Below are 19,356 nucleotides of genomic sequence, written 5' to 3'. Positions count from 1 at the left end.
CTGTTGGTGGTATTACCGCCACTTTGACACCAACCCGCCAGGGTTGTAACGAGGGCCATTATCCTAAAAAGGAACTACAAATATCTCACTAATGGACAATAATTAGAATTTGGGACCAATACACGCTTTATAGCCTTTACCAGGGTTTGAAAATACTACCTTGCTTATCACCCTCCAGAAAACTTGTACACCACTTACTTTCTTACATTCAATTCATTTTTTATTGTTATTTTATCTCTTCTTCACTTGTTTCATTTCTAGGAATAGGTCTTTCTATTATGGATTCCTACTGACATTGCACACTTCTGCATCAAACCAGAGGGAATACTACATGTTACTCTTATATCTGTTATCACTTTCGTGTTTCTGAGGTTGTGTAAAAGCACTGTATTTCTGTAAATTATACAGGGGTAGTCATTAGGCACAAGTTACCTTATTCTCAATAGGTTAAAGATCTACTTCTTCGCCTACTACTTCCTATGAAATGCATTACATTTGAAAACGCATTTAAACTGTTTCCATTATCACTGCTTGGTAGTCCAGTTGCAAGGAATATTAGAGGAAAATTTACAGGAATGTTAGTTGTATGAAAATGAAGCTTAAGGATCATTGTGAACATTACCAGTGGTACAACATGGTATACAATTCCTACAAATTGTTGCTAATGTTTACTTACTCCTATCTGTATATAATACAATACTAAGGAGAGCATAGTGAGAGTACCCTCTGTCTGATCAGTTGGGATAGTCTAACCCCCATACCTTGGTGTTAGGTGTCAGGAAGCCGGTACAGGTTATCCTCTTTCTCAGGATGGAGGTCAGAGTCAGCAGGCTGTCTCTGTCACAGCTCACAGAGTGTTTGTGATAATCCCAGCATAGAAGTATTCCTCTCGCTGAGCCGTAGCACAGAAGCTGTTTATATAATGAAGTAGCATTCTTATCACACTGTTGCAAAGGTGCAGAGCAGCTTACTTGTTTTGTCTAGCTAAAGTTAGTTTTCTGCTAATGAGTACAGCAAGAAAGTAAAAAAATGGCCTTGTGTTCTGAAATGTACGACCCTGGAACTATAGGTACAGAAAACAGGGCATCAGTGCCTATCAGAAATGCACATAAAAAACTTTCAGGTATTAGCAGAAAAGTAAAGTGTGAAAATGTTTACCACGGAAAAGAGATGTCCACTTAAAGAGTTGAATCTAAAATGGAGACTACACTCAAGCCATGCAGCAAACAGGCATTGACGTTGCAGCAAAGTATTGTTAATTCATTGAATTATTTTCATTAAATTGTTACACAAAGCCCAAATCTTAATAAAGAATCAACAATCATATGGTCCACCTGGTAGGAGATAACAGTTACTGAATTCCAACTCAGGCCTGAGTTTAGAGTTGGATCAAAACTAACAATGACAGACACAAATTAGTCTATGATTATTCCCAGAAGAGAAAAGGACCAGCAGAAGGAATTTTGCAAGGCCTCCTAATAGCAGGATTTTCACTGCAGCACTGAAGAAGTACAATTCTTAAGATTTATTTATTCAGTGGGTGAGTTTTTTGCAGGAGAATAAAGTGAAATTGAAATTAGTTGGAAACCCCCCAAATTAACCTGTGCTCACCCTCTGGTAGCTTAGGACAGAGTAGTCATGCTTAACTTGAAGGTAATGTGTATTAGTGCAACACTTAATAACACAAATAGTAAAACAGTGAAAACACCACAGAAAAATAATCTTGTACCAGGTTAGAAAAACAGATCTTGATTTATTAAATACAAGACCTTTATGAAATTTTTAAGAATAACTTGTAGAATAGCACTTAGAACCGGAAAGCGCCAATAAGGGATATCTGGTTGTGTCAGATTGTGACAAAGTAAAAAGTTGAAGTCAACTGCGAAGGAGCACAGGTAGACTACAGGGACCCAGTTAGGCCCGTTGAGCAAAGTACCTTAAATCCTGGTTGCGGATTATTGTGTGGATTCGAGCTAGAGATGTGCAGTACAGTCATTGTGATTTGTGGTTCTGAAGTGGTCCTGTTTTGTCAACGTCAAGGACCACGCGAATGGGGCTTGCAATGCAAAGACTGGTGTCTGGAATGCGTTGCGCACTGGTGTGTCAGTTCTGATGCATGGTGAAACTGCGATGCAAATCTTTGGCTTTGTCATTGAGGCTGCTGTCGAGAAGGGATTCAAGGACTTGGTCTAGGGGAGCGTTGCATAGTTGTGGTTCTGAAGGCAATGTTCCATACCCAAGATGCGGGGTGAGCGGGGCAATGCAAATCTTCTGCAAATTTGAAGTCTTCAAATCCATGAAGCAGTGAAGATGCATTAGTTCTGCTTGAAGATGCTCCACTCCGCCGATGATTGCATTGGTTCTGCTTGTGGATGTGCCACTCAGAAGAGAAGATGCATCAATTTCGATATGAAGCACCTTAGACCTCACTTATTTATCTTGATATGTTGCTCTCATTACCTTCAAAATCGTTTTGTCCTTGCATTATTCATCCGAGGTACAGGGTAAATATGTTTTAGTAATGTAGCTAATTGTGTGTATGGTGTTCGGGGGTGTGGTATGTGTGTGTGTCACTCTCTTTTTCCTCCCACCCTCTCTTGTGTGCTAGGCGGCTGTACTCACTGTCATCGTCTTTGCCGGCATTGGTGTTTGTGGTGGAGCAGCACGTAGAAGATCATTGGGAAGACATGCAGCTCAGGCTCCATGGCGGCATGGTTCTTTCCTGTGTCTCCAATGGTGAGTCCTTTCCCTTCTGAGGTTTCCGCAAGGCTTTTGATGTCGTTGGTACCGCCCCGGAAAAGGTGGCGGTTTGCTGGGTCATAATATGGTGGGCGAAACATTGACTTCAGCCTGGCTGTAGGCAGCTACCGCTGTGGTGCCTGTTGTTTCCGCCCTGGCAGTCAGTGTGGTACATTGGCTGTCTATCAGAGATCTTTCTGCCATGGTCATAATTTGGCAGTAATTACCACAGGTCTGTTGGTGGTATTACCGCCACTTTGACACCAACCCGCCAGGGTTGTAACGAGGGCCATTATCCTAAAAAGGAACTACAAATATGTCACTAATGGACAATAATTAGAATTTGGGACCAATACACGCTTTATAGCCTTTACCAGGGTTTGAAAATACTACCTTGCTTATCACCCTCCAGAAAACTTGTACACCACTTACTTTCTTACATTCAATTCATTTTTTTATTGTTATTTTAACTCTTCTTCACTTGTTTCATTTCTAGGAATAGGTCTTTCTATTATGGATTCCTACTGACATTGCACACTTCTGCATCAAACCAGAGGGAATACTACATGTTACTCTTATATCTGTTATCACTTTCGTGTTTCTGAGGTTGTGTAAAAGCACTGTATTTCTGTAAATTATACAGGGGTAGTCATTAGGCACAAGTTACCTTATTCTCAATAGGTTAAAGATCTACTTCTTCGCCTACTACTTCCTATGAAATGCATGACATTTGAAAACGCATTTAAACTGTTACCATTATCACTGCTTGGTAGTCCAGTTGCAAGGAATATTAGAGGAAAATGTACAGGAATGTTAGTTGTATGAAAATGAAGCTTAAGGATCATTGTGAACATTACCAGTGGTACAACATGGTATACAATTCCTACAAATTGTTGCTAATGTTTACTTACTCCTATCTGTATATAATACAATACTAAGGAGAGCATAGTGAGAGTACCCTCTGTCTGATCAGTTGGGATAGTCTAACCCCCATACCTTGGTGTTAGGTGTCAGGAAGCCGGTACAGGTTATCCTCTTTCTCAGGATGGAGGTCAGAGTCAGCAGGCTGTCTCTGTCACAGCTCACAGAGTGTTTGTGATAATCCCAGCATAGAAGTATTCCTCTCGCTGAGCCGTAGCACAGAAGCTGTTTATATAATGAAGTAGCATTCTTATCACACTGTTGCAAAGGTGCAGAGCAGCTTACTTGTTTTGTCTAGCTAAAGTTAGTTTTCTGCTAATGAGTACAGCAAGAAAGTAAAAAAATGGCCTTGTGTTCTGAAATGTACGACCCTGGAACTATAGGTACAGAAAACAGGGCATCAGTGCCTATCAGAAATGCACATAAAAAAATTTCAGGTATTAGCAGAAAAGTAAAGTGTGAAAATGTTTACCACGGAAAAGAGATGTCCACTTAAAGAGTTGAATCTAAAATGGAGACTACACTCAAGCCATGCAGCAAACAGGCATTGACGTTGCAGCAAAGTATTGTTAATTCATTGAATTATTTTCATTAAATTGTTACACAAAGCCCAAATCTTAATAAAGAATCAACAATCACATGGTCCACCTGGTAGGAGATAACAGTTACTGAATTCCAACTCAGGCCTGAGTTTAGAGTTGGATCAAAACTAACAATGACAGACACAAATTAGTCTATGATTATTCCCAGAAGAGAAAAGGACCAGCAGAAGGAATTTGCAAGGCCTCCTAATAGCAGGATTTTCACTGCAGCACTGAAGAAGTACAATTCTTAAGATTTATTTATTCAGTGGGTGAGTTTTTTGCAGGAGAATAAAGTGAAATTGAAATTAGTTGGAAACCCCCCAAATTAACCTGTGCTCACCCTCTGGTAGCTTAGGACAGAGTAGTCATGCTTAACTTGAAGGTAATGTGTATTAGTGCAACACTTAATAACACAAATAGTAAAACAGTGAAAACACCACAGAAAAATAATCTTGTACCAGGTTAGAAAAACAGATCTTGATTTAATAAATACAAGACCTTTATGAAATTTTTAAGAATAACTTGTAGAATAGCACTTAGAACCGGAAAGCGCCAATCAGGGATATCTGGTTGTGTCAGATTGTGACAAAGTAAAAAGTTGAAGTCAACTGCGAAGGAGCACAGGTAGACTACAGGGACCCAGTTAGGCCCGCTGAGCAAAGTACCTTAAATCCTGGTTGCGGATTATTGTGTGGATTCGAGCTAGAGATGTGCAGTACAGTCATTGTGATTTGTGGTTCTGAAGTGGTCCTGTTTTGTCAACGTCAAGGACCACGCGAATGGGGCTTGCAATGCAAAGACTGGTGTCTGGGATGCGTTGCGCACTGGTGTGTCAGTTCTCATGCATGGTAAAACTGCGATGCAAATCTTTGGCTTTGTCATTGAGGCTGCTGTCGAGAAGGGATTCAAGGACTTGGTCTAGGGGAGCGTTGCATAGTTGTGGTTCTGAAGGCAATGTTCCATACCCAAGATGCGGGGTGAGCGGGGCAATGCAAATCTTCTGCAAATTTGAAGTCTTCAAATCCATGAAGCAGTGAAGATGCATTAGTTCTGCTTGAAGATGCTCCACTCCGCCGATGATTGCATTGGTTCTGCTTGTGGATGTGCCACTCAGAAGAGAAGATGCATCAATTTCGATATGAAGCACCTTAGACCTCACTTATTTATCTTGATATGTTGCTCTCATTACCTTCAAAATCGTTTTGTCCTTGCATTATTCATCCGAGGTACAGGGTAAATATGTTTTAGTAATGTAGCTAATTGTGTCTATGGTGTTCGGGGGTGTGGTATGTGTGTGTGTCACTCTCTTTTTCCTCCCACCCTCTCTTGTGTGCTAGGCGGCTGTACTCACTGTCATCGTCTTTGCCGGCATTGGTGTTTGTGGTGGAGCAGCACGTAGAAGATCATTGGGAAGACATGCAGCTCAGGCTCCATGGCGGCATGGTTCTTTCCTGTGTCTCCAATGGTGAGTCCTTTCCCTTCTGAGGTTTCCGCAAGGCTTTTGATGTCGTTGGTACCGCCCCGGAAAAGGTGGCGGTTTGCTGGGTCATAATATGGTGGGCGAAACATTGACTTCAGCCTGGCTGTAGGCGGCTACCGCTGTGGTGCCTGTTGTTTCCGCCCTGGCAGTCAGTGTGGTACATTGGCTGTCTATCAGAGATCTTTCTGCCATGGTCATAATTTGGCAGTAATTACCACAGGTCTGTTGGTGGTATTACCGCCACTTTGACACCAACCCGCCAGGGTTGTAACGAGGGCCATTATCCTAAAAAGGAACTACAAATATGTCACTAATGGACAATAATTAGAATTTGGGACCAATACACGCTTTATAGCCTTTACCAGGGTTTGAAAATACTACCTTGCTTATCACCCTCCAGAAAACTTGTACACCACTTACTTTCTTACATTCAATTCATTTTTTTATTGTTATTTTATCTCTTCTTCACTTGTTTCATTTCTAGGAATAGGTCTTTCTATTATGGATTCCTACTGACATTGCACACTTCTGCATCAAACCAGAGGGAATACTACATGTTACTCTTATATCTGTTATCACTTTCGTGTTTCTGGGGTTGTGTAAAAGCACTGTATTTCTGTAAATTATACAGGGGTAGTCATTAGGCACAAGTTACCTTATTCTCAATAGGTTAAAGATCTACTTCTTCGCCTACTACTTCCTATGAAATGCATGACATTTGAAAACGCATTTAAACTGTTTCCATTATCACTGCTTGGAGGTCCAGTTGCAAGGAATATTAGAGGAAAATTTACAGGAATGTTAGTTGTATGAAAATGAAGCTTAAGGATCATTGTGAACATTACCAGTGGTACAACATGGTATACAATTCCTACAAATTGTTGCTAATGTTTACTTACTCCTATCTGTATATAATACAATACTAAGGAGAGCATAGTGAGAGTACCCTCTGTCTGATCAGTTGGGATAGTCTAACCCCCATACCTTGGTGTTAGGTGTCAGGAAGCCGGTACAGGTTATCCTCTTTCTCAGGATGGAGGTCAGAGTCAGCAGGCTGTCTCTGTCACAGCTCACAGAGTGTTTGTGATAATCCCAGCATAGAAGTATTCCTCTCGCTGAGCCGTAGCACAGAAGCTGTTTATATAATGAAGTAGCATTCTTATCACACTGTTGCAAAGGTGCAGAGCAGCTTACTTGTTTTGTCTAGCTAAAGTTAGTTTTCTGCTAATGAGTACAGCAAGAAAGTAAAAAAATGGCCTTGTGTTCTGAAATGTACGACCCTGGAACTATAGGTACAGAAAACAGGGCATCAGTGCCTATCAGAAATGCACATAAAAAAATTTCAGGTATTAGCAGAAAAGTAAAGTGTGAAAATGTTTACCACGGAAAAGAGATGTCCACTTAAAGAGTTGAATCTAAAATGGAGACTACACTCAAGCCATGCAGCAAACAGGCATTGACGTTGCAGCAAAGTATTGTTAATTCATTGAATTATTTTCATTAAATTGTTACACAAAGCCCAAATCTTAATAAAGAATCAACAATCACATGGTCCACCTGGTAGGAGATAACAGTTACTGAATTCCAACTCAGGCCTGAGTTTAGAGTTGGATCAAAACTAACAATGACAGACACAAATTAGTCTATGATTATTCCCAGAAGAGAAAAGGACCAGCAGAAGGAATTTGCAAGGCCTCTTAATAGCAGGATTTTCACTGCAGCACTGAAGAAGTACAATTCTTAAGATTTATTTATTCAGTGGGTGAGTTTTTTGCAGGAGAATAAAGTGAAATTGAAATTAGTTGGAAACCCCCCAAATTAACCTGTGCTCACCCTCTGGTAGCTTAGGACAGAGTAGTCATGCTTAACTTGAAGGTAATGTGTATTAGTGCAACACTTAATAACACAAATAGTAAAACAGTGAAAACACCACAGAAAAATAATCTTGTACCAGGTTAGAAAAACAGATCTTGATTTAATAAATACAAGACCTTTATGAAATTTTTAAGAATAACTTGTAGAATAGCACTTAGAACCGGAAAGCGCCAATCAGGGATATCTGGTTGTGTCAGATTGTGACAAAGTAAAAAGTTGAAGTCAACTGCGAAGGAGCACAGGTAGACTACAGGGACCCAGTTAGGCCCGCTGAGCAAAGTACCTTAAATCCTGGTTGCGGATTATTGTGTGGATTCGAGCTAGAGATGTGCAGTACAGTCATTGTGATTTGTGGTTCTGAAGTGGTCCTGTTTTGTCAACGTCAAGGACCACGCGAATGGGGCTTGCAATGCAAAGACTGGTGTCTGGGATGCGTTGCGCACTGGTGTGTCAGTTCTGATGCATGGTGAAACTGCGATGCAAATCTTTGGCTTTGTCATTGAGGCTGCTGTCGAGAAGGGATTCAAGGACTTGGTCTAGGGGAGCGTTGCATAGTTGTGGTTCTGAAGGCAATGTTCCATACCCAAGATGCGGGGTGAGCGGGGCAATGCAAATCTTCTGCAAATTTGAAGTCTTCAAATCCATGAAGCAGTGAAGATGCAATAGTTCTGCTTGAAGATGCTCCACTCCGCCGATGATTGCATTGGTTCTGCTTGTGGATGTGCCACTCAGAAGAGAAGATGCATCAATTTCGATATGAAGCACCTTAGACCCACTTCCAAGGGTCCAGGACTGGGTTGGCACCACTTGGTAGGGTAGACTCACAAATGGCAGAGTCCAGGTTCAGAAAAGGGTGAATGGAATTTTATGTCTCTGAGACTTCAGATCAGGAGGCAGCCAACTAGCCCTTGAAGTCCGTTTGGATTCTAGGTTGGAGAGATGCAGGTCTAGTCCTTCTCACTCACAGGCAAGAGGGCAACAGGCAGCTAGTCAGCACAGTGAAGCAGGGGTCCAGCAGAGTGGCAGTCTGTCATCAGCACATCATTCCTTCTACCTCTAGAGATGTATTGAAGTGGGGCTGTCTGAGGTCCAGTATTTAAATCTTATTGTTCTGACTTTGAAAGGTGGAAGAAACCTCTAAACAGTGGCTTTGAAGTGCAAGGGGATCTGTACCTCCCCTATCCTGGTTCCAACCTTGCTGGTGTGGCAATACAGAGTCAGAGGATGTGTCCAGCTCCAACACTCCCATCTTGCCCAGGAATACCCATTAAGTCACACCTAAGCTCCCATGGTGTGTGAATGTCTAGGAGGATCATACAAAGCCCAACTGCCTACTACACCCAGTCATGTGAGCAGAAACATGCTGCAGACACCAAATGGTTAAGGCAAGAAAATTCCAGCTTTCTAAAAGTGCCATTTTCGTAATTGCAATTCAAACTTCACCATATGTTAGGATTTTAAATTGTGATTCCAGAGGCACCAACCATGAAGGGTCATCTTTTCCCATTTGGAAGATTCACTTATTAGATTTATTAAGGCAATTCCAATATCAACCTATGGGAGGGTTAGGCCTTGCAGTGTTAAAACATGAATTGAAGAGCTTTTTACCACTAGAACATGTAAAACAAAAAAAGAACATGCCCTACTTTTTAAATACATTGCGCCCTGCTCTCTGGGCTGTCTGGGGCGCACCATAGAGGTGTCATATCTATTAAAAAGGAGGGTGTGTGTCTGGCAAAAGGTTTAATTTGCCAGGTTGAAAGGCAGTTTAAAACTGCACACACAGACTTTGTGACAGCAGGCCTGACATATGTTGGATGGGCTACTTAAGTGGATGGCAAAATCAATGCTACATGCCCACCAGTAGCATTTAATTTACAGACTCTAGGCACATATGGTGCACTTTACTAGGAACTTATAAGTAAATTAAATATGCCAATTGGGTATATGCCACTGTTGCCATGTTTTAGGGAAAGAGCACAAGCACTTTAGCACTGGTTAGCAGTGGTAAAGTGTACAGAAATCTAAGGCCAGCTAAAATGAAGTCAGAAAAAACAGGAGGTCTAAAGGCAAAAGGGTAGGAGGAAACTTCGCCAAAGATGCCAGGTCTAACACCTATATTCCGGTCGAACACATTTCTCACATTTCTAGGGTAGTTAATAGTCCAATTAGGAGAATTATCAAGAGTTGCTGGAAGTTTTGTCTTTTTATTAAATCCTGCTTTTTGGCTATAAAGCTCTGCCTCTGCTTAGCAGAAATAAAGACCACAAAGTACTTGTGCTCCCCCTGTTAAACATGGTACAATTGGTATACACCTGATTGGCATATTTACCATACTCTATGTCCCTTGTATATGGTACTACATGTCTGTATATAAATGCTACCAGTGGGCTGCAGCACTAATTGTCCCGCCCACTAAAGTAGCACTGTACAGAATGTCTCCAGGGCTGCCACTGCTCTCTGCACTTTTAGGCTGCCATTTAAACCTGGCAAAATAAACCGTTTGCCAGACCTAAACCACCCTTTTAAATTCTTCTAAGTCACCCTTAAGCTAGACCCTAAGTGCCCATTGGGCAGCACGCATAATATTTAAAAAGTAGGACATGTATATTTTGTATTTGTAATGTCTTGGCAGCAGAAAATCTCCAATGTCAGTTTTCACTGTGGCAAGGGTTGCTCTCCCATAGATTAGCACTGGTTTTACCTATTACATTTGAGAAGTACAAAATCCAGTTTAGAAGTAGCTAGAAAAATGGCTCAAGGACTCATTTTAATAGTAATTTAAAATCCAACCTAATAATCCAGATAGATTTTACAATACTATCTGGGAAATGACACTTTTAGAAAGTTGTTACATTCCTGCCTAAAGCCAAAAGGGGTTCTTCTCACTGTCCAGCTGTCACCTGACCCTTGATGGCTCCCTGTGATGAGATGTGTATTGCTTCCAAGCAGTGGACAAAGGACTCGGGTATGGAAAGGCTGACTGGCAACAAACCCAAAGGGCAGGAAGAACTGTTCAGAACTGGGTCAGTGTGTGGTAAAAGGGTTGCCCTCCAGCAACAGGCTAGCATTGGGCATAAATGTGGCCTACACAGACCTCCCTCAGAACACTCCTAGACATGTGAAGAATCAGAGGAAAGACTGCCTTGCTGTCAGAAGAACCTGCTTGCATTTGAAATGCACCATGTATAGAAGGCCTGTATCTCAACTACAAAAGAGGTAAAAATATCATCTTGTTTACTGCACAAGTTGTTAATTGAAATTCTGAAGCAATGCCTGGCAAATACATTATCACTGAACATATCTAAAGAGTATGAGGAAATACAACATTTAAAAAAAAATCTAAAAGGAAGTCAATAAAACTGAATTTTGCACAAGCAAACCAATATAAAACAGAACTAAAATAAAGATATTACTATTTGCTTAACTCCAGTTACTAAATGTTTTTAATTTAAGTACAGTCTAATACTATTTTAATTATATTATCATATAAAAACTCTCCAATGATGTTTTGTTCATGTGAAGTGAAACAATTAACTTCATTAAGGAAATTAACATCACAACAAAACAACATGACTTGCATCAAATGCAATAAACATCTCAAAATAAAAATTGCAGTATGAGAAGAGCCATGTGACGTTAATGGCTTCACATATTTCTAATTCCTTCAAATACACTAGACAAGTAACACATTAAAAATACTAACATACAATTTCTTCATGAGATGCATGAAACAACCTTTGACATTTAACTGACCCAGCATATTTATTTTCTTGAAAATGATTAGCCTTTTTTTTTTATTCAGTACCAATAACGCTGCCCACAACTACCAGCGAATGATTATTTTAAGTCGCTGGTCCCCCCTGCTTTTCTTGTTTTTCTACTGGAGGTGACCCCATGAGCCCTGAATAGTGCATTAACTATAAGATCCAAGGCAATCTTACACCAAATCTAGTCTTAATCAGTTATCAGGCAATGACTTGAATACATGCTTAATTTAGTTGAGCCAAATACATGTACCATCCTCAAAGACCTATAGCAGAGTGATATCCTCTGTAGTGAGCCACCTGAACATTATCTGAGATATCTACAGACAGTCAATCTGAAGTGCCCTCTGCATTGTGTGCAAAGCTATTTAAGAGGCACCTCCCACTTGCATAATGGGAAGCCAGGATTTTAGGTGGACCTAGAGATGGAGTAGTTACATGAAATAAAATTTGTCACACATTTGATAACTTGAAAAGTGAATGATGTGGTGTTAATCTTGAATATGGAAAAATATACAAATAGCCAGTTCTCTTTATCTACCTGTTCTGATATTTTACATTTCTTTACCTAAAACATTGTAATATGATTAGGAATATTAATGCTACACTCTGTATGAAATTAGGCTATTAGTTGTGAAGAGTTCTTTACAATTAAATAATCTGTTACTTTCTCTTTACTGGGAACCAAGTATCTGTTTGTAGCACTTGTTCCTTTCATGGTAGACAAGCAGAACAGTCCAAGGCCTACTCAGGGAAGGTGGTATGGGTTAGTACCCACAGATCACTGGTATGCAACAACAACCCTCAATAAATAATTGTCCAGTTAGTGCTTTTTCTCATAAAAATGAACAGTACTTATTCACACACACACTAATAATAATAATAATAATACATTAATTACAAATATACACAATGAGGTGGATAGAAGCACCTCCAGTGACACACTCACAGCATTTTATACCTGAATCCTGTAATCCCAATATCCCCATCTACACTGGACACAATGTTAGGGGTGTCATTAGCAAGAAGGCAGGCCTACTGACTTTATCATGGTATCACCACATTAAATTATAGTATAATAAGCATAATAAGTCAATAGATTAACATTTAATTCAATAGGGATGGTATTATCTTATTGTACTCTTCATTAAAACATCTGCATTTATCTGTACCCATTATAAAGCAATAAGGCATTTTCAGAACAATTCAGTGTGTCATAGTATTTGCAGTACTTCACACCTCCTGCCATTGTAGCTTCATGACCTCCCAAAATAGATCCCCACACTTTTGATTCTATGTGAAAAAACACCAACTCCTGGAGAACTTAAAAATGGATGAGAACCATGGTCATCCATACTACCCTCTGAGAGACAAGGTGACTTTTGTATAAACATCTGTGGGGGATGCTGAACATCTGGCAGACACACTCCTAATGCTTTCTGAAAATATTGGTGGGACACTGCCCCCTCCTGATGCTACAATATGCCCAATATGCAAATGGTAGGCTCTGCCCTAGAGACCTGTGGTTCGCTCATATGCTGAAGATACGGATAATAAATTAGCTGCTTCACCTGTTCTGCAGAAAGGATTCACTTTTTTTAAACCAGCAGCCTTACGCTGCACTTTCCAGCTTTGTAATGGTCAGATGCCACAATCAGGGAGCTAGGGGTACTAGCCCACACAACCTCCTCGGAGTAACCCATCGACTTCTCTGCTCCTCTACACCAAGAGAATCAAGTTCTACAATGGGGTAATAAGTCCCCTGTAAAGAGAAAATTGTGGACTTATTGCTTGTGAAGATTTAACATCCTTCACTGCTGACCAATGCTAAAGTGCAGGTGCTTTGTACTCTAGACATAACATTGGCTTCTCCACAATTGACATATTTATTTTACTTGTAAGTCCCTAGTAAAGAGCACTATATGTGCCAAGGGCCTGTACATTAAATGCTGCTTGTGGGCTTGTGGCACTGGGTGTGCCATCCACTACAATCGTCTTTCAAACATGTATTACACCTGCCATTGCAGGGCCTCTGTGTGCAGTTTTAAACTGCCATTTTGACCTGGCAAGTGTCCTTGCTTGCCAGGCCCAAACCTTCCTTTTTATTACATATGTCACCCCTAAGGCAGGCCCTAGTTAGCCCCAAGGGCAGGGTGCAGTGTATTTAAAAGGTTGGGGATGGTCTTTTACAGACAGTGAACAACTCAAAAAATTCATTTGTCACTACTGCAAGGCATATCTCTCCCATAGGATAGTATTAGGATTACCTTAAAACATCGTTTAAGTGTAATTCCCAATTTTGAAAAGATAGAAATATGGAATTTGGTGTCTCTGGGCTCACAATTTAAAATCACAACTTATGATGAAGTCTAATTTTAAATTGTAGGTCTGAAAATGTCACTTTTAGAAAGTTGGCATTTTATTACTTTAACTACTCTGTGCCCCTGCCTACCTCTGAATACACATATAGGGTTGTTGACATCTGGACTTTGTGTATTCACTCTTAACAGTCACACATAAAGAGAGCTTGGGAGTGACATTTGCACCCTGATGGACCATCCCCAGGCTGATGGGCCTTCCTGGGCTAGATGTGTGGAAGGAACTGCCACTTAAACCTGAATATGGCTGTGCCTCTTCCCACACAAAGGGCTTTATAACCCCTTGTGCAGTGGCTGTAGCCAGGGAAGGGCAGGGAATGGTTATATCTTAAAAGGCCTCTTTGAAGTCTCCCCTACCCTCAAATGCACATTTGGGTATAGGTATTGGACCTCAAACCCCAGCAAATCAGATCTCTACTGGAACCAAAGGCACTCTGCCATGAAGAAGGACTGCTTGCTGCTAGGAAAAATGCCATTCCGCAAGTTTATTGCTGTGTTGGCCTACTGCTTGCTGTGCTGTATGAGGGACTGCCACTTTGGTACTTGCTTTGCTGAGCTGGCCTGCTGATTCTTGCCTTCAGTGAGAAGGACTGGGCTTACTATTTACATCCTTCAGTCCAAGAATCTCCAAGGGCTTGTTGGCTTGTCCCCTTTTCTTTTGCAGTCTCAGGGAAATCAAAGGTTGCTTGCAACTCTCCTGTTCTTGCTGGATTTGTGTGAGTCCCACCCTTGCCTGAGGGACCAGCCTACACTTCCTGACCGTCAGAAATGGGTTCCGTAGCAAATCCTGCAAAAATCGGTGCATTGCCCCAGTGCAGGAGAAAGGCTGGTGCATAGCTCATTGATGGTGATGGCGTGGTTGCCCAATGACATATTTTTGTTGTTTTGTTCTTGTTTTACTCACATAAATGTTCCCTATTTTTCTAAGCCGGTGAGCAGTCTCACTGCTGAGTGCCAACCTACCAGAGGGTGAGCACAGGTTAATTTAAAGAGTGTAACTGACTTACCCTTACTAGGATTGTGGTCCCTACTTAGACAGGGTGCATACCTCTGCCAACTAGAGACCTAATTTAAAACAGTCACCATAAGTGGAATGGATATGCTAAGACATCGACCTCATGCATATTGTATCACTGGAACCGAGCGATACCCGGCTGATGAGCCCATAACAAGGGCAACAATGGTACTGGCTTGCTTGTGTGTCCAGTTAAGGGAAGACCTGGCTTTACTGTTCGGGCACGACTGTTCACATTGGAGCAGAATCAAGAATTAATTGCATATAGCTGGGTCCAAACTGAACTGGCATGGTGCGCAAAATAACAATGGATTGGGACGCGGCACAGAGTAAGTACCAGTGGCTGGGATTAATTCAAGCATTCCATTTATCACTTTTTATATACTTTTAGAATGTTGGCATGTTCCTTCCTTAACTAGTTTAGTGCCTATTTTGGTGTCTACAAACTGTTCCTGGGTCACATGACTGGGTGTAGTCGGCAGGTGGTCTTCATATATTCCACCCAGACAGCCACACAATAGAGGGATTAGGTTGATTGGATGGCCCATTTCTGGCAGGATGGGGTGTAGAGGTGGGGTTACCCTCACTTGCAGCTTAATAGGCTTTGCTCCACCTTCACATAAATAACTTGACACCTCTTCATTGTTCATTCAGCCATGCTGGAACCAGGGCAGGGGGTGCAGATAACTCCAAGCACTTCAACGGCAAATCTCTAGAAATGTCTCCTACTTCAAAGAAGGCAGTGGAAATAACAATATAACCCTCATACCCACTCTTCATTTCACTTTCTGGACCTGCAGAATGACTCTCAGAAGACTGCCGGGCTACTGTAGCCTGCTGTGTACTCAACAAGACTGCTTTCCTACACCTGGAATGACTGCTTTGCAACCTGAAGCCTACTTTGAAGTCTCAGAGGCTTGCCCAGCTACTTGAGCCCTGTTCCATTTCTTGAACCCAGGATTATCAGAGTGACACCAAGGGCTATTTAGCTGGCCTCCTGACTGAAGCCTCAGGGACAATAATTCCTCCAATAGTCTTCAACCTGCACCTGAACCCACCCTCAGTGACTCCTGTCTATCCAAGTGGTGCAATTCCAGTCCTGGACCCTAGGATGTGGCGGCAAAGGTGCCCAAATAGCCAAAAAACTAACTTGGGATATTGGGAAAATGTTTCGCAAAAACTGCTCTGGCAACTGAGAAGAGAACTGGAACAATCTGCTTGCCTATCCTCTCAAGGTGCATCACCGGTCGGGCTGACTTTGAGGCTGCTCCTGCTACGTTCTTCTATGCAGCAGTAAATGCTGTTAACACTCTTTCATAAAAAGAGTATCCAAACTAGGGGAACCCTTGTTGACTTTAGTTTTCAGCTTCATCCCACTGGAGAGATTGACTTCTCTGTGATGCAATCCAGCAGCTCCCCGACGATGACGCCCCCTCCTCATATATTGCCTGTAGCATTGCCTCCCTGAACCTCTACCTTCACAGAAATGTTTTGCTGAAATTTTACAGAAGAGTCTGAAGGTAAGCGCCAACCGGGTCCAATCCACGTTTTGTATCGGACTCGTCCTCTATTGTAGTCAGACATATTTTTTGACTTTGATCCAGTCTTGCGTGACTAGAGGTCTGCGGTTGGCGCATTGATCTTTTAGGTATATTTTTTACCTTAAATTTTCATAATTCATAACTTCTGGTATACTAATGGATTTTTTGCTGTTTTGGTGTCAAATATATATATATATATATATTTATTTATTTTTTGCTGTTTTTGTGCTGCATAAATACTTTACAAATTGCCTCTAAGTTGAGTCTGACTGATTTCATGACAAACTATCAGAGGGTTATGTACAGGTTAATTTAGTGATTTTTGTGGTTCAATCTGACTGTTGCTTGAGCAGGGTGAACACCCTACTCCATCAACAACCCAATTTCTTACACATGCGAAAAAAGGACCGATTGTAACAGCAGAACACAAAATAGGATGTTATTGTGCACTTGGAAATGAAAGTAGACGGCTTTTATTTGTAGAAGTTCGAGTGCTGCCCCAGACTACTTATTTCCTTTCCTGATACAAACAGTTTATTTGCTTTCTAGAACCTGAGGCTCATGATTTGCCTTGCGATTCAAGCTAATATCCGCCCGCACCCCCCTAGCAACAATCAATATGACAATGCCAAGCACTGCTAGACAACCAAGCTCCGGCTACACAGCCAACAACATTAGGACAAACATCTGCATTTCTGCTGTTCTCAAAAATCCCCTGGCAATGAGGGTGAGCCGAAAAATGCTGAAAGGCTCAGGAGCTCGTGAAAGGTAAACATCGAGTCTGCGCAAAGCCCTTGTCATGAGCCTAAAACAGTGGCGTAGGAACTGAAGACTCTCATGAGCAGTGTGAGAGTCAAAGACTTCACTGGTAGTGAGCGCCTTTCCATTGGCACTTTTGATTTCAAATTTTGATTTTGGTCAAAGGGAGTTGTAGCAGTTTGGTAGCTGTGTGGCACTGACGCTCATAAACAGATTACATGTGTGCAAGGTGTGTGAACAAGCATAGGCAGGCATCAGAACATGAAAGAAAAATCCCACATTTATGGAAGCCCGCACGTGCACTTCAGGGTTGCACTCTAACGCTAACAAAATCGATAAACACGTCGGCTGCAAACTGAAACATAAAGAAGCTCAAACATTTTAATGATGCATGTACTTTTAAGGCAGCACGGCGGTGGAATAATACACGTTCCAACTGTGTTATCCGGGGATTAACTCCTTTGTATCTTGGCACCCAGCACTTCGTATGTGGAGGGAGATGGTAAAGAAACACAATGCTGTCACTCACATCAAAGGAAGCCACTTGGTGGGTCTACTGCCCTATGCTGTATGTTGTGGTGACCGGAAGCAAACTTTGAATGTGAACGAAATGACATGACAACAGACCAATGGATGAAGTGGGTGTGCAAACAATCTATGTTGTATGTATGTATATATTTTAAAATAACAACAAAAGGTCGTGGCTAATGACAGACCTAAAAACACTTTCACGATATGTTAGTTCTGCCACGATCATGGTACTCTGAGGGCACATGATTAAGCCAGATAGCAGAGACAATTTTATGCCATTCGTGAATAAAAAGGGTCACTCAGTGGATAGGCATGTGTCTGGAAGAAATTGAAAGACTATTACAAAACAAGAATTGACATCAATGTTCACGTTTTGAAAGTCTAAGAGTTGTCCAATATTTATTCTCTGGTGGTGCAGAGCATCTACAATACCTTAGGAGCTGGAGGCGTGGCACTGTAGCCAAATGAAGACAATGCTGATATTGTCATATTGTTCATGATAACTTGATGCATTTGAGCGTTCTGTATCATCATCAGTTCAATCAAATCTGTAACAAATGAAAAGAAAAAAGGCATCCTTGAAAATATCCGGCAATACATTCTTCGGGTGAAATCACAAATCAATTTCTGATTATAATAAATTGCACCTTGGTAGTTCTAACGCATGATGCATGAATGGGAAATCAGGAGAAGCCAAAGGGAACAAATGTACATGATACCGGTTTCCCTTATATAAGCAGTATCCACTGGTTTGCAGACTACTCCACATATGGAATCCTTCTGCTTAGTATCAAGCGTTGGAACTTGCAGAAGGCAAGAATAACGTTAAGGTAAATCAAGTAGTATTGTAGGCAATCCAGGATCAATTGCACTCCTGACTAGCCTTGAAGTAATTCATACACCGCGCCAGGCCACTCATAGGAACAGCAATGTGATCACACATGCCTCATTAGTTGAAGGGGGCAAGAGTATCATGAAAAGGACAAAAAATGAAATTAAAGTTGAATATAAAAGCTACTTTTCATTCAGAACTGGCACAAGTAAAAGAACCACAGCCATAAAAGGCAAAAAATACTGTCACCAAAAAGTTAGTACAACTAGCTGCCAATATGAATGCAAAAAGAGTGATCCCACACATCATAAAACTCCTACATTTATGCATACTGAATAAAATGTAATCTAAAATACATTTCACTATGAATACACATCTGCCAATGCAAGGGAGACAGCCATCACCAGCTGAACCTTATCTAACCACCAACCAATTACAGTATATCGCAATAAAAGGCAGTCATAGATGTACTTTCCTTTCCACAGTGTTGGTGTCAGTGTTTAATGTAGTGGCCCACATCCAGAAGAATAACTATTTGAGAAGGAGAAAGTTTGAGGTAGCGGGGATATACCACCTCCCTTCGGATTTAATCCTGGATGTATTTGCAGCATTGCAGGAAGAAGTAACTCCACTAACAGTCTGCTTCTGGGCACTTTCTGCCTGACAAGCAGTGCTTAATTTGTGCTTGTTGTTTCCGGTGCTGAGCACTGGTACTTATTTTTGTGGGTTGGCGCTTATTCTTTTGCCCCAAGCACTTGCTGTGAGCAAAAGACAAATATGGTAAAGACGAGGAAGAGAAAAACGAAAACGCGTTACAATGGGAGAAAGCTGTAAGAGTGAGCTGAAGGGGCAGGGAGTGGCTTTAAATGTATTGAAAAGGCACGAGATGGCTTCAGGATTACGCTGCCTCAGTATTCCGTGTTCCCACATTTAA

The 19,356-nt window shown here is 41.3% G+C and overlaps 1 protein-coding gene across 1 annotated transcript in view; it reads right to left on the bottom strand.

The window, feature by feature from the left end:
• LOC138299645 (zinc finger protein 664-like) overlaps nucleotides 1-18,045 on the bottom strand; it is a 274,275-nt gene extending 256,230 nt beyond the window's left edge. The window contains exon 1 of the mRNA XM_069238097.1: nucleotides 18,023-18,045. The gene's annotated coding sequence lies outside the window, so the exon portion shown is untranslated. The remainder of the gene's footprint in view (nucleotides 1-18,022) is intronic.
• Nucleotides 18,046-19,356: the final 1,311 nt, after the last annotated feature.

Source organism: Pleurodeles waltl, chromosome 6, assembly GCF_031143425.1.
Source record: "Pleurodeles waltl isolate 20211129_DDA chromosome 6, aPleWal1.hap1.20221129, whole genome shotgun sequence".
Lineage (NCBI taxonomy): Eukaryota > Metazoa > Chordata > Amphibia > Caudata > Salamandridae > Pleurodeles > Pleurodeles waltl.
The sequence above is the reverse complement of the archived record's forward strand: the minus strand, read 5'-3'. Positions and strand labels throughout refer to the sequence as shown.